The sequence below is a fragment of the Pristiophorus japonicus genome, unplaced genomic scaffold (assembly GCF_044704955.1).
Source record: "Pristiophorus japonicus isolate sPriJap1 unplaced genomic scaffold, sPriJap1.hap1 HAP1_SCAFFOLD_579, whole genome shotgun sequence".
In the NCBI taxonomy this organism is placed as follows: Eukaryota; Metazoa; Chordata; class Chondrichthyes; family Pristiophoridae; genus Pristiophorus; species Pristiophorus japonicus.
Genome location: NW_027254487.1, coordinates 217,144 through 232,339, shown reverse-complemented (window position 1 = coordinate 232,339; position 15,196 = coordinate 217,144). Strand labels below are relative to the sequence as shown.

The following is a 15,196-nucleotide window of genomic DNA, read 5'->3' as shown; positions in this document are numbered from 1 at the left end:
GAAAGAGTGCACACACGAGAAACGTACTCAGAGTTCCACTGGGACCTCTGAGAAATGTATCGATAGACTACTTAGTTAAAATGGTTGGCTTTGCATTGACCGAGGCTGATGACGAAATTGAATTTCAGTAAACAAATGTGTGGTCTCGTTTTAAATCAATTAAAAAAAAATATCTTTGGCAAGTACTTGAACAAGAAGTTAAAAAAATATTGGAGTTTAATCAAATGCTGCCTTTCCTGATGAAAAGATTTTTTTTTTCAGATGGTTACGTGAAGTCACGTAATGACATCAGGTCTTCTTACAAACCTGTAAAGGAGTTAACCCTTTCCATTGAAAGCCATTTCATACTGAACATTACCAATTTGGATTTCTTAATAGAAAAAAGTCTCACCTAACAGAGGAATGGTGCGATAGTCAGAATAAAAATAAAAACAGAACTAGCTTATGTAATAATACTTGCCTGATACAATAAAAAAATAGATACTCAAACAAAACAAATTGAAGAGTTAAAAGGCTAAGATAAATAAGCTGAAAGGGATCCACAAACCCAACTTAACCCTGACCTCCGATTTCACGGAGTGACCTCGACATGCATGGATATAATGCAGAATCAAGGGACCTGTGGGCCCTGGTAAAGCAAACCCTGAGCCCAACTGAGCATGCCCGATTTCTAACTCACCTAGGACGTGCTACTCATGATGCATTGTTGGTTGCTCACCCTAACGATGTCCAGGATCGCCTAAACGCTATCTTTAATGCTCTCACCACGACCCTTCAGAAGCCCATCAGTATGGAGCCACCTCGGGTGGAAGGACCAAAACCTGACCCAAGGGGATACCAGATGGAACCGCAGTATTGCGTGCAGGGTTGGATGGATAAACAGAGATACGGTTATATCAAACACCCAAATGGCCCGGGCCCTGCTAATTACGGACCGCCCTACTGTCCCCATCCTGGTATGGGAAGAGGTCGGGGCTGGGAAAGACAAGATGGATGCTTTATTTGTGGGCAAGAAGGACATTGGAATAGAAATTGTCCCTCCCGTCAGCACGAAAAAGGAAGAGAAGGAAGGCAAGGGGGGAGAGGACGGGGATCTTACACTAACTTCTCCCAGAACAACCCCTTTGGCCAACCGTCCCCCGATTGACTGCGCAGCTTGATTGTGCAGGGACCCTCCCCGGATGACGAACCGATGATATTGTTAAAAATTCGGAATGAGTGGCAACCCTTCTTGATAGATACAGGAGCCTTCATGTCTTCTGCACAATCGAAGCTTAAACTCCCCGCCTTCACTGAAACACAGGGACTGTCAGGATTCCTGGGACAAGTCTCTACATTCCCGGTGTCAGAACCGGTTAAAATGGGTTACCAGGAAGAATCGGTGGAACATCGATTTATTATCACAACCAATCTGGACTGTAACTTGATGGCTAGAGACCTCCTCTGCAAATTCCAGTTGCATTTGGAGTGTGGAGATGATGGGATTATTGTAAAACAGGGAACCCTTAAGCGGCAGTATTATACCACTAGAACCCCTCAGTGATGGTCTCTGGACCTGCCGCAGGCACCCTATCACGTGACCCTAGCATACGATCCCAGTGGAAAGAATCAGGACCTGCAGAACTTTTATCAGGATCACGAAGGGGAAGTGAAGGAAATTCTATTAAGGGCTCGAGTGACTGGACCGGAAGGGAAGGCAGATTTTGTGGAAATGGACAGCCCCCAACGGTGGCACCACATATTACTCGTGAAGTATTACCTCCCCACCACGCTAAAGATTTGGAAGTTATGGTGCGCCAGGCTATAGACGAGGCTGACCCTACCAGCCGGGATGTGCAAATTGTAAAACATGGCCGAACAGTCCAATTCCACGGGTACCCCGAGAAGATCTTAACGACTCTGCAGCATCAGACTGGCTCTGGCATACCTGACTATGTGGATCCTCGTGTGGGCAGAGGACCCCTCCCAAGTGGGTTATACACCCATTGATCCGATTGAGATCCCAGTGCAGGGCAATGTGGACTGGCCCTCTATCCGACAGAACCCACTGAAATCACAGGCAATCCTAAACTGACCTTTCGGCACTGTACTGCCATTAATCCGGCCTGTTTTCTTACTGAGCCACCCCAAGATGAGGAAGAACCCAGTCATGATTGTTTATCTTTAATTTAAGAGGCCACATCAGTCAGGGAAGATTTAGTTGATGTACCAATGGAAGATCCAGACTGTATTATGTATGTTCACGGAAGTTCTTCTATTAATCCAGAAGGTACACGAATCTCAGGATACGCCATAGTAAAACAGGAGAATCAGGTCTTGGAATCTGCCGCTTTTGAAACCGCCTATTCTGCCCAACAAGCTGAACTATTCGCCCTCACCCGAGCCTGTATCTTGGCCAAAGATCTCAAAGTCAATATCTATACCGACTCTAGGTATGCCTTTGGGGTGGCCCATGATTTCGGTCAATTATGGCAAAATAGGGGATTCCTAACCTCACAGGGGAATGAGATATCCCATAACTAGTATCTGATTTGTTGCAAGCCCTCATGCTCCCCAAGCACATTGCCATTGTTAAATGTACCGCCCACACCACCGGAAAATCCCTGGTTGATATAGGGAACCACTGTGCTGACAAAGAGGCTAAACAGGCCTCTCATGACCAACAGATGGTAGTGCCCAAAATGATGAGTCAGACTAAAAATCCTGCGAAGGATAAGTTAGCCTCGGAAAAACCAATGCAAACCATCCAAGATGTTATAAAAGCACAGGAGGACGCTCCTGAAAAAGATAAACTGTTGTGGAAATATTATGGATGTACTTATGACAATGTTTCTAAACTCTGGACCACTCCCACGGAACAGACTTGCATGTCTGACGAGTTGGCTCTATGGGTTATTGACTGTATGCATTTTGCTACTCATTGTGGAGCAAGAACCACGAGTGATACACTTTTGGCTACTTGGTGGCACCCTAGACTCCAGGCGCTCGCCCAGAACATCAGTAGTCATTGCCTGGTTTGCCAGCAACATAATCCAGGGAAGGGAGTCCCCTGTGATTGGGGTAAAATGCCCCTACCCGAAGGTCCCTTTGAGACATTTCAGTTGGACTACATTGAGTTGCAAAAAGTTCAGTGTTACAAATATGTGTTAGTAATAGTAGATGTGTTTAGCAAATGGATTGAAGCCTACCCTACCCTGGACAATAAGGCTCAAACTGTTGTTAAGGTGTTAATGAGGGAAATTGTTCCTAGATATGGTATCTCAGCTCGACTGATGACCACCTATGTTCTTTCTCTGACTCAGGCTCTGCGACTAGCTCACAACCAGGTTCAAGATGCTCACCTCGACCTCCCAGTTTTACCTGAATTGTCCCTCGTGGCACCAGGGAAGTATGGATTCGGAAGGGATTAGAGCCACAATGGGAGGGGCCTTTTCAGGTGTTACTCACTACCCCCACTGCAGCCAAGGTTGAGGGGAAAAGTGCCTGGGTTCACCTGCACCACTGCAAGCTCACCACCCTCTAACAAACCTATTTTACTGGTTATTCTAACTCCTGTTTTTGTTCCAGACTTCCTATTCTCCATAGCTGAACAAGGCCGTTGGCATCCTAATTGGAACGTGGACCAGTTTGAACTTTTACCCGTAGTGATAGACAGCCAGCTACACCGACGGTGACCTCAGAAGAGAGACGGAAAAACTGAACTCTTTTAATCAGGAAAATAATTGGACTATTTATCTAAATCCTGAGCCATAAGATGAAACTGTGTCTGTATGCCACAGTCTGTATAATAGTGTTGATATATGACAGTTTCGGCGCATGGGAGGGGAGACAGAGACGAGAGCTCCATGTAAACACCTTTTTGTACATGTCTTATGTTTATGCGCAAAATGGGAACTTTTCTAGATGTTGGGTGTGTTCACATTCCTTATACATTCCAAAGGGGGAATTCCTTTGCGCCCCGTTCCACTAACCCTACTGAGACTGTCAGATGGATTCAGAGCCAAACTATCACGAGAGGAGGGGGGCCAATACAATACTGCTGAAGCTCTGGAGGGCATCACAGCTGTAATGGTAGCAATAAGGACCATAGCATTACAAAACCGAATGGCCCTCGATTACCTGTTAGCTGAGAAAGGGGAAACGTGTGCCCTGATAGGATCTGAATGTTGCACTTACATTCCTGATAGTTCAGAAAACATAACCAATCTCGCTGATCACATAAGAAGGGAGGTGAAGAAGTTATCCACACCAGCAGAAGGATCTAGCTGGTTTGATTGGCTATCAGATGGATCTTGGAGATCCTATCTAATTGTTGGTTGCCTTAACCTTTGATGTAAAGTAATGATGGCAAGGTTAGCAAACCCTCTTGTGGTCAAGGGCTCTCGAGTTATGATCCAACGAACTGAAGAACTACTCGACACTAACAACAATATGGATCAGGAAAGAGAGTGCGAACGGCTGAATGCGATACTTCTGGAATAGTCACCAGGGTTATCATGGAATGATAAAAGGGGGGAATGTGAATGTTTAAAAATGTATAGAGACATTGAAGTTGAGAACGTGGGAATTGTATAGGGACAGTATAAGCTAACAAAGAATTCATGGAGGAATAGCCATGACATCTCAGACTCGAGACTGCGAAATGTTACAACACTAACACATATTGAAAAAAAAAACACAGCTTGCAGAAAAACCTCAAGGTCTTATTAAATCATGTTATTAACCTGAAACATTAACAGAAGATCTTTGTTTAAAATCAGACCATACTTAGGTCAGCTTTTGAGTGGACAAAGGGAAAGAGGGATCAAAAGAGATAGGCTGAACTAGGATGTCACTCTAGCCCTATCTTGTTATCTTTTGCCGAAAATGTATAACCGTCGTCCCTTTACAATGTAACATCACTTTGTCCGTAGGAAGTGGGTGCGTTCTATCAGAGTTGCATTCCTTCTGTCTGATAAGGTCCCCGATCGGGATTTGCCTTTTAAATAAAAGCTTGCTTTGTTTAAAGCACAAACGGTATTCGTTTCAGTAATTTTGCTGAACCAGATTGAGGGAACAGAATCCAGAAATCAACACAGTCATCCTGGTTAATCGTTGCCACTGGATAAAGACCTAGCTCTGTCAAGCTTGTGTGGTGGCTGATGTGCAACGGTCACCACACATTAAAAAAATTCACGCACAGGCATCCTCCATCCCCTCAACTGGAGTTCAGGACTGGAACATCGGGTCCTTTATTGAAACATCTGTGAACACTCGTGGAAGAAAGTCATCCTCGCTCGAGGGCCTGCCTATGATGATGATAATTTAATGCAGAGATTGTAAAGTGATGCATTTTGGAAGGAAGAAAAAGGGGAGGCATTTTAAACTAAATGGTACAATTTAAAGGGGATGCAGAAACATGTGTATGTACACAAATCTGGGAGGGTGACAGGATCAGCTGATCAATCTGTTAAAGCATATGGAGCCTTGGCTTTATGAACAGCAGTATAGAGTACAAAACCAAGTAAGTTATGCAATGAGGAACTTAACACAATCACTAAGGAGATGGTACTCAGTAAGATAATGGGACTAAAAGCGGATAAATCCCCTGGACCTGATTGTTTGCATCCGAGGGTCTTAAGAGAAGTAGCGGCAGGGATTGTGGATGCATTAGTTATAATTTACCAAAACTCCCTGGATTCTGGGGAGGTCACAGCAGATTGGAAAACTGTAAACAAGGAGGCAGACAAAAAGCAGGAAACCAAAGACCAGTTAGCCTAACATCTGTGGTTGGGAAAATGTTGGAGTCCATTATTAAAGAAGCAGTAGCAGGATATTTAGAAAAGTATAATTCAGTCAGGCAGAGTCAGCATAGATTTATGAAGGAGAAGTCATGTTTGACAAATTTGCTGGAATTCTTTCAAGGATGTAACAAACAGGGTGAATAAAGAGGAACCAGTGGATGTGGTGTATTTGGACTTCCAGAAGGCATTTGACAAGGTGCCACATAAAAGTTTACTGCACAAGATAAAAGCTCACAGGGTTGGGGGTAATATATTAGCATGGATAGAGGATTGGCTAACTAACAGAAAACAGAGAGTTGGGATAAGTGGTTCATTCTCTGGTTGGCAAACAATAACTAACTAATGGAGTGCTGCAGGGATCAGTGCTGGGACCCCAACTATTTACAATCTATATTAACGACTTGGAAGAAGGGACTGAGTGTAACGTAGCCAAGTTTGCTGATGATACAAAGATGGGAGGAAAAGCAATGTGTGAGGAGTACAAAAAAACCTGCAAAAGGACATAGACAGGCTAAGTGAGTGGGAAAAATTTAGGCAGATGGAGCATAATGTTGGAAAATGTGAGGTCATGCACTTTGACAGAAAAAAATCAAAGAACAATTTATTATTTAAATGGAGAAAAATTGCAAAAGGGTGCAGAAAAGACTAAGGAGCATGATTACAGGGATGAGGGACTTCAGTTATGTGGATAGAATGGAGAAGCTGGGGTTCTCCTTGGAGCAGAGAAGGTTGAGAGGAGATTTGATAGAGGTGTTCAAAATCATGAGGGGTCTGCACAGAGTCGATAGAGAGGCTGTTCCCATTGGCCGAAGGGTGAAGAACCAGAGGACACAGAGTTAAGATGATTGGCAAAGGAACCAAAGGCAGCAGAAGAAAACAATTTTTTACGCAGTGAGTGGTTAGGATGTGGAATGTATGGCCTGAAAGGGTGGTGGAGGCAGACTCAATTGCGGTGTTGAGAAGGGAGTGGGATCAGGGTGTGAAGGAGAGACAATTGCGGTGTTGAGAAGGGAGTGGGATCAGGGTGTGAAGGAGAGACAATTGTGGTGTTGAGGAGTGGGATCAGGGTTTGAAGGAGAGACAATTGTGGTGTTGAGAAGGGAGTGGGGTCAGGGTGTGAAGGAGAGACAATTGTGGTGTTGAGAAGGGAGTGGGGTCAGGGTGTGAAGGAGAGACAATTGTGGTGTTGAGAAGGGAGTGGGGTCAGGGTGTGAAGGAGAGACAATTGTGGTGTTGAGAAGGGAGTGGGGTCAGGGTGTGAAGGAGAGACAATTGTGGTGTTGAGAAGGAGTGGGATCAGGGTGTGAAGGAGAGACAATTGCGGGGACTGGGACTCCCTGAGATGCTCTGGCAGGGAGGCGGCATGGGCCGAGGGACCTCCCTCTGTGATGTCACCAGTCTCTGATTCTGTGCCTGAGGCTTCAACTGGCGGAAGTCCCGCCCCTCGCCCCTCCTCCGATTGGTTAGAGGACCCGCCGCCACCTCAGCTCTCCAAGCCCCGCCCGTGCTCTCGCTATTGGTCGCAGCTAACGTCAATCACCGCCGTGGAATGGATCACGTGACCCAGTTCCGCTCCCTGCAGGAGACCCCGTGCTGTAGCTGCTGTAGCCGCTCAATCCGCTCCGCTCGGTGCCCGGGCCGCTCCGGTTTGTATTTTATTTTTATTTATCTCTCCGCCCGCGCTCATTCCGCTATTTATATAAAAAAAACCCTCATAAAACTCACTTTCCGCGGGTGATCCGGGCTCTCAGGCGGGGTGTGCGCTGAGCATCCGCGGTGGGGGCCGCGTGGCTGTGGGCGGGGCCAGGGGGCGCATGCGCGGTGCCCGCCACAACTCAGCGCGGAGAGCTTTCTGGGGCGCGGGGGCTTGTGGGTTTTTGCAGCCGCCATTACTATTGGTGCAACCTGTGCAGCAGCTGGGGTCTGGAAATCAGCTTCACTGCCGCTGGGCTGGGAAAGGACGATTTGAGACAACATTTTTAAGTTTGTGATGCTTTGTCGTTTGGGAATTTCCAGCCCCAAAATTAATATTTTTTATTAATAGAGTAACTTTTGAGAATTATATTGGGTGGGAGGACAAAGTGCCAAGGGTGGATGTAGACATGATTCAGTTGGTATGTCCCACAGGTGAGCTTTGGTTCAAATATGGGAATGTGTTTTTTTCCACTCTCCCCTCCTGTGTGTGTGTGTAAGTCACCCATGGCTCAGTGGGTAGCACTCTCGCCTCTGAGTCAGAAGGTAGTGGTTTGAAGTCTCACTCGAGAGACTTGAACACAAAATCTAGGCTGACACTGCAGCGCAGTGCTGAGGGAGTGTCACTCTGTCGGAGGTGCCGTCCTTTAGATGAGATGTTAAACTGAAGTCGGGTCTGCTCTCAGGTGGATGTAAAAGATCCTGTGTCACAATTTTGAAGAAGAGTAGGGGAGTTATCACCGATGTTCTGGGGCCAATATTTATCTCTCAATAGACATCATTAAAACACATCATCTGGTCATTATCACATTTGCACTTCAAAATTGGGTGTAAATGCTTTGGACCGTCCAGTGGTCGGAAAAGGCGTTATATAAATGCAGGTCTATCTTTCTTTATTGATGTTCAAAGAGGCCATTAATGGTCCTATAGAATCGTAACAACACAGAAGGCGGCCATTTGGCCCGTCGAGCCCATGCCGAATCTGAGCTAGTCTTACTCCCTTGCCCTTTCCACGTAGCCCTGCAAACATCACCCATCACTCCTGTGCTCGCTGACCTATATTGGCTCCCAGTTAAGCAACACCTCGATTTCAAAATTCTTATCCTTGTTTTCAAATTCCTCCATGGGCTCGGCCCTCCCTATCTCTAATCTCCTCCAGCCCTATAATCCCCCTACAGCTTCCTATTCTGGCCTTTTGATTATTGCTAATTTTAATTGCTCCACTATTGTCGGTCATGCCTTCAGCTGCCTCGGTCCTAAGCTCTGCAATTATCTCCCTAAATCGCTCCTCCTCTCCACTTCACTTTTCTCCTTTTAAAAGGCTCCTTAAACCCTACCTATCATGCAGGTACAGCAGGCAATTGGAAAAGCAAATGGTATGATGGCCTTTAATACAAAAAGATTTGAGTATCAGAGTAAAGACGTACAAATGCAATTATATGGGGCCCTGGTGAGACCGCATCTGGAGTATTGTGTACAGATTTGGTCTCCTTACATAAGGAAGGATATACTTGCCATAGAGGGAGTGCAACAAAGGTTTACCAGATGGATTCCTGGGATGGGGGGATTGTCCTATGAGGAGAGATTGAGCAGACTAGGCCTACACTCTCAAGAGTTTAGAAGAATGAGAGGTGATCTCCTTGAAACATGCAAAATTCTCAAAGGGCTTGACAGGGTAGATGCAGGGAGGATGTTTCCCTTGGCTGGGGCATCGACAACCAGGGGCCACAGTCTCAGAATAAGAGATCAGCCATTTAGGACTGAGAAGAGGCGAAATTTCTTCACTCAGAGGGTGGTGATTCTTTGGAATTCTCCACTCCAGAGGGCTGTGGAGGCTCAGTCTTTTATATATTCAAGACCGAGATGGATAGATTTTTGGATATTAAGGGATATGGGGATTGGATGTGAAAGTGGGGTTGAAGTAGAAGATCAGCCATGATCTCATTGAATGGCGTAGCTGGCTCGAGGGGCCGAATAGCCTTCCTGCCCCTATTTATTATGTTCTCCTCGCCCAATCGTTTGGTCATCTGCCCCAACATCTCCTGGGCTTCAGAGTCCCGGTGATCAGCAGAGAAAGAACAACTTAGAATCATAGGCCCCAAGTTTCGTCCCGCGGCGAAAACGGCGCTTAAAAAAAAGTCCGATATTCAAGGAGCTCGATGTCTGCTTGGCGCGGCGCGCTCTTCGCAGCAGGGGGCGGAGCCTAACACTCGCGCTGATTTTCTAAGTAGGAGGGGGCGGGTACAATTTAAATTAGCCTTCGTGATGCCGGCAACCCTGCGCGTGCGCGCATGCACAGTCTCAAACAAACATTGGCACTCGGCCATTTTTAAAAGGACTGCAGAAAAAGTGAAGATTTGTTTCTTGGACCCACTGACGCCGCCCCATAAGCATGGCCGAACGGCCTAAAGAATCTTAATCAGCTGCGTGTGTCCTGTGTTCTTTCTTCGGCTCCCGGCCAGCCACTGACGCCGCTGCTATCTCATGGCCGAATGGCCTCATGTCCGTCCTTCCGCTCCTAATTCTTCGGCTGCCTTCGAGCCACTGACGCCGCCCCATAAGCGTGGCCGAATGGCCTAAAGAATCTTAAATCAGCTGTGTGTGTCCTGTGTTCATTCTTCGGCTCCCGGCCAGCCACTGACGCTGCTGCAATCCCATGGCCGAATGGCCTCATGTCCGTCCGGGTGCTGCATCTTCGCGGGGAATGAAGGCCTGCCTCAAGCACCGCAGCTCAGCTCGAAGGCTGCTTCCCGCCTACCGCTGCCGTCGAGACACCCCAGCCTGTCTCCAACATGAAAGGCCTGCCTGAAGCACAGCAGCTCGAATGCTGCTGCTGTTTCACACAGGTAGGAAGATTTATTTAATATTTTCTTTGCTTATACATTTTTATTCAGGTTTGATTTATTTGTATAATATTTGTATAAGTATAACTAAGGATTGATTGTAGAATTTAATGACTTCCCTTCCCCCACCCCCCACCTCGTTCCCGACGCCTAATTTGTAACCTATGCCTGATTTTATAAAGTGTAGACAAGGTTTTTTCGAGCGTACAAAAATCTTCACTTACTCCATTCTAAGTTAGTTTGGAGTAAGTTTTCACTGACAAAACTTTGAAAACAGGCATAAGTGGCCGGACACGCCCCCTTTTTGAAAAAGAAATTCTGTTCCAAAGTGAAACTGTTCGAACTGACTAGAAATCAGGAGCAAATCATGTCGAAACTTGGGGCCATAGAATGGTTACAGCATAAAAGGCGGCCATTCAGTCCGTCGAGCCCATGTGGGCTTTCAGCTAGTCCCTCTCCCCCGCCTGCAAACTATTCCCCTTCAGATACTTATCCAACTCCCTTTTGAAAGATAAGATTGAGTCTGCCTCCACCACCCTTTCAGGCCATGCATTCCGGATCTTAACCACTCACCGTGTAAAAAAAGTTTCTTCTTATGTTGCCTTTGGTTCTTTTGCCATCACCTTAACTCTGTGTCCTCTGATTCTCCACCTTTCTACCAATGGGAACAGTTCTCTCTATCTGCTCTGTCCAGATCCCTCATGATTTTGAACACCTCTATCAAATCTCCTCTCAATCATCTCCGCTCCAATGAGAACAACCCCAGCTTCTCCAGTCTATCCATGTAACTGAAGTCCCCCATCCATGGAATCATTCTCGAAAATCTTTTCTGCATCCTCCCGAAGGCCTTCACATCCTTCCTACAGTGCGGTGCCCAGAATTGGACACAATACTCCAGTTGGGACTGAACCGGTGTTTTATACAGGTTGATCATAATTTCCACACTTTTGTACTCTACCTCTATTTATGAAGCTCAGGATCCTGTAAGCCTTTTTAACTGCTTTCTCCAGCTGCCCTGCCACCTTCAATGATTTTTTGCATACATACCCCGAGGTCTCTCTGTTCATGCACCCCCTTTAGGATTGTACCATTTAGTTTATATTTCCTCTCACATTTTGGTAGAAAGAATATCACTTCACACTTTTCTGGGTTAAATTTCCTCTGCCACGTGTCTCTCCATTTTACCAGCCCGTCTATGTCTTCCTGAAGTTTATCACTCTCCTCGTCACTGTTCACTATACTTCCAAGTTTTGTGTCATGTAGAAATTTTGAAATTGTTCCCCAAGTCATTAATATACATCAAGAAAAACAGTGGTCCTAGAACCGAACCCTGGCGAACACCACTGTATACCTTCCCCCGGTCCAAAAAACAACCGTTCACCACTACTCTGTTTCCTGTCCCTTAGCCTATTTTGTATCTATGCTGTCACTGTCCCTTTTATCCCATGGGCTTCAACTTTGCTGGCAAGTCTTTTATGTGGCACTTTGTTGAACGCCTTTTGGAAATCCATGTACATCACGTCAACTGCATTACCCTCATCAACCCTCTCGGTTACCTCATCAAAAAACTCGATTAAGTTGGTTAATCATGATTTGCCTTTAATAAATCCATGCTGGCTTTCCTTAATTAATCCACACCTATCCAAGTGACTTAATTTTGTCTCTGATCACTTTCTAAAAGGTTCCCCACTACTGAGGTTAAACTGACTGGCCTGTAGTTGCTGAGTTTAATTTTACACCTTTTTTGAACAATGGTGTAATATTTACAATTCTCCAGTCCTCTGGCACCACTCCTGTATCGATGGAGGTTTGGATTATTATGGCCAGTACTTTTGCGATTTCCGCCCTCAATTTCCTCAGCATCTTAGGATGCATCACATCTGCACCTGGTGATTGATCTACTTTCAGTACAGCCAGCCTTTTTAATACCTCTTTATCAATTCCTATCCATTCAAGGGTCTCCACAACATCCTCCTTCACTATGTCTATGGCACCATCCTCTTCCTTGGTGAAGACAGATAAAAGTACTCATTTAGTACCTCAGCCATACTCTCTGCCTCCATGCATAGGTCTCCTTTTTGGTCCTTAATCAGCCCCACCCTTTTACAATTTATATGCCTGTATAAGAACATAAGAAATAGTAGCAGGAGTAGGCCCAACACCCCATCAAGCCTGTTCCGCCATTCAATAAGATCATGGCTGATCATTGACCTCAACTCCACTTTCCCGCCTGATCCCCATGTCCCTTGATTCCATTAGACTCCAAAAATCTATCTATCTCAGCTTTGAATATATTCAGTGACTCAGCATCCACAGCCCTCTGGGACCACAAATTCCAAAGATTCACACCCCTCTGAGTGAAGGAATTCCTCCTCATCTCTGTCTTAAATGGCCGACCCCTTATCCTGAATCTGTGCCTCCGAGTTCTATACACGCCAGCCGGGGAAACAACCTCTCAGCATCTACCCTGTCATTCCCCTTCAGAATTTTGTATGTTTCAATCAGATCACCTCTCATTCTTCTAAATGCCAGACTTTTGGATTATCTTTGATGTTGGCTGCCATTCTATTCTCATACCCTCTCGTTGTCCCTCTTATTTTCTTCTTCACTTCTCTGATCTTTCTATATATAGCCTGATTCTCAGGTGTATTAGCAACCTCACATCTGTCATACACACTCTTTTTCTGCTTGATCATATTCTCGAGGTGTTTCGTCATCCGGGGAGCCTTGACTTTAGTTGCCCTACCTTTCCCACCAGTGGGAATGTACTCAACTTGTACCTGAACTATTTATTCTTTAAAGGCAGACCACTGTTCCATTACAGGTTTAAACTAGCTTGGCAGGGGGATGGGAACCTGAAAATAGATTCAGTAGGGAGAGGAGTAAAGCTGGAATTAGAAAGCAAATATAGAGAAAGTGAATTTGAAGGAGAGAGGAAACAAGCAGGAAAAAAAGGTAAAATAAAACTTAGGCACTTTGTCTGAATGCATGTAGCATTTGTAACAAAATAAATGAGTTGACGGCACAAATTGAGACAAATGGGTATGATCTGATAGCCATTACAGAGACATGGTTGCAAGGTGACCAAGACTGGGAATTAAATATTCAGGGTACTTGACAATCCGGAAGGACAGACAGAAAGGAAAAGGAGGTGGGGTAGCTCTATTGATAAAGGATGGAATCACTGCAATAGTAAGAAACAATATTGGCTCAAATGATGAGGATGTTGAAACAGTTTGGGTGGAGATAAAGAACAGTAAGGGGAAAAAGTCACTGGTGGGCGTTGTCTATAGGTCCCTGAACAGTAGCAACTCTGTTGGTCGGAGCATAAACCAGGAAATAGTGGGGGCTTGTAATAAGGGAACAGCAATAATCATGGGTGATTTTAACCTCTACATTGATTGGACAAATCAAATTGGTCAGGGTAGCCTTGAGGGAGGAGTTCATAGAGTGCATCAGGGACGGGTTCCTTGAGCAGTATGTAACGGAACCAACCAGGGGCAGGCTATCTTAGATCTGGTCCTGTGTAATGAGACAGGATTAATAAACAATCTCCTAGTAAAGGATCCTCTCGGAATGAGTGATCATAACATGATTGAATTTCAAATTCAGATGGAGGGTGAGAAAGTTGGATCTCTAACCAGCGTACTAAGCTTAAATAAAGGAGACTATGAAGGTATGAGGGCAGAGTTGGATAAAGTGGACTGGGAAAATAGATTGAAGTGTCGGACAGTTGATGAACTGTGGTGTACATTTAAGGAGATATTTCACAACTCTCAAGAAAAATATATTCCAGTGAGAAGGAAAGGGTGTCGGAGAAAAGATGGCCATCCATGGCTAACTAACGAAATAAAGGACGGTATCCAACTAAAAACAAGGGCATACAAAGTGACCAAAACTAGCGGGAGGACAGAAGATTGGGAAGCTTTTAAAAGCCAGCAAAGAATGACTAAAAAAATTATTAAGAAAGGGAAGATAGACTATGAAAGTAAACTAGCACAAAATATAAAAACAGATAGCAAGAGTTTCTATTGGTATATAAAAAGGAAAAGAGTGGCTAAAGTAAATGTTGGTGCCTTAGAGGATGAGACCGGGGAATTATTAATGGAGAACATGGAGATAGATGGCAGAAACCCTGAACAAATATTTTATATCAGTCTTTACGGTAGAGGAAATTAACAATATTCCGACAGTGGATAGTCAAGGGGCTATAGCGGGGGAGGAACTTAACACACTCACAATCACTAAGGAGGTGGTACTCAGTAAGATAATGGGACTAAAGGGAGATATATCCCCTGGACCTGATGGCTTGCATCCTAGGGTCTTAAGAGAAGTAGCGGCAGGGATTGTGGAAGAATTGGTTGCAATTTACCAAAATTCCCTGGATTCTGGGGAGGTCCCAGCAGATTGGAAAACTGCAAATACAATGTCCCTATTTAAAAAAGGAGGCAGACAAAAAGCAGGAAACTATAGACCAGTTAGCCTAACATCTGTGGTTGGGAAAATGTTGGAGTCCATTATTAAAGAAGCAGTAGCAGGACATTTGGAAAAGCAAAATTCAGTCAGGCAGAGTCGGCATGGATTTATGAAGGGGAAGTCATGTTTGACAAATTTGCTGGAATTCTTCGAGGATGTAACAAACAATGTGGATAAAGGGAACCAGTGGATGTGTTGTATTTGGACTTCCAGAAGGCATTTGACAAGGTGCCACAGAAACAGTTACTGCACAAAATAAAAGTTCACGGGGTTGGAAATATATTAGCATGGATAGAGTATTGGCTAACTAACTGAAAACAAAGAATTGGGATAAATGGTTCATTCTCGGTTTGGCAATCAGTAACTAGTGGGATGCCGCAGGGATCAGTGCTGGGAACCCAA

At 45.1% G+C, this 15,196-nt stretch overlaps 1 protein-coding gene across 2 annotated transcripts in view; it reads left to right on the top strand.

The window, feature by feature from the left end:
* Nucleotides 1-7,910: 7,910 nt before the first annotated feature.
* The window catches only part of LOC139254801 (zinc finger protein 664-like), a 51,313-nt gene continuing 44,027 nt past the window's right edge, over nucleotides 7,911-15,196 (top strand). The window contains exon 1 of one of the 2 annotated variants that reach the window (XR_011592037.1): nucleotides 7,911-10,321. The gene's annotated coding sequence lies outside the window, so the exon portion shown is untranslated. The remainder of the gene's footprint in view (nucleotides 10,322-15,196) is intronic. The other variant, XM_070873825.1, reaches the window with a different exon arrangement.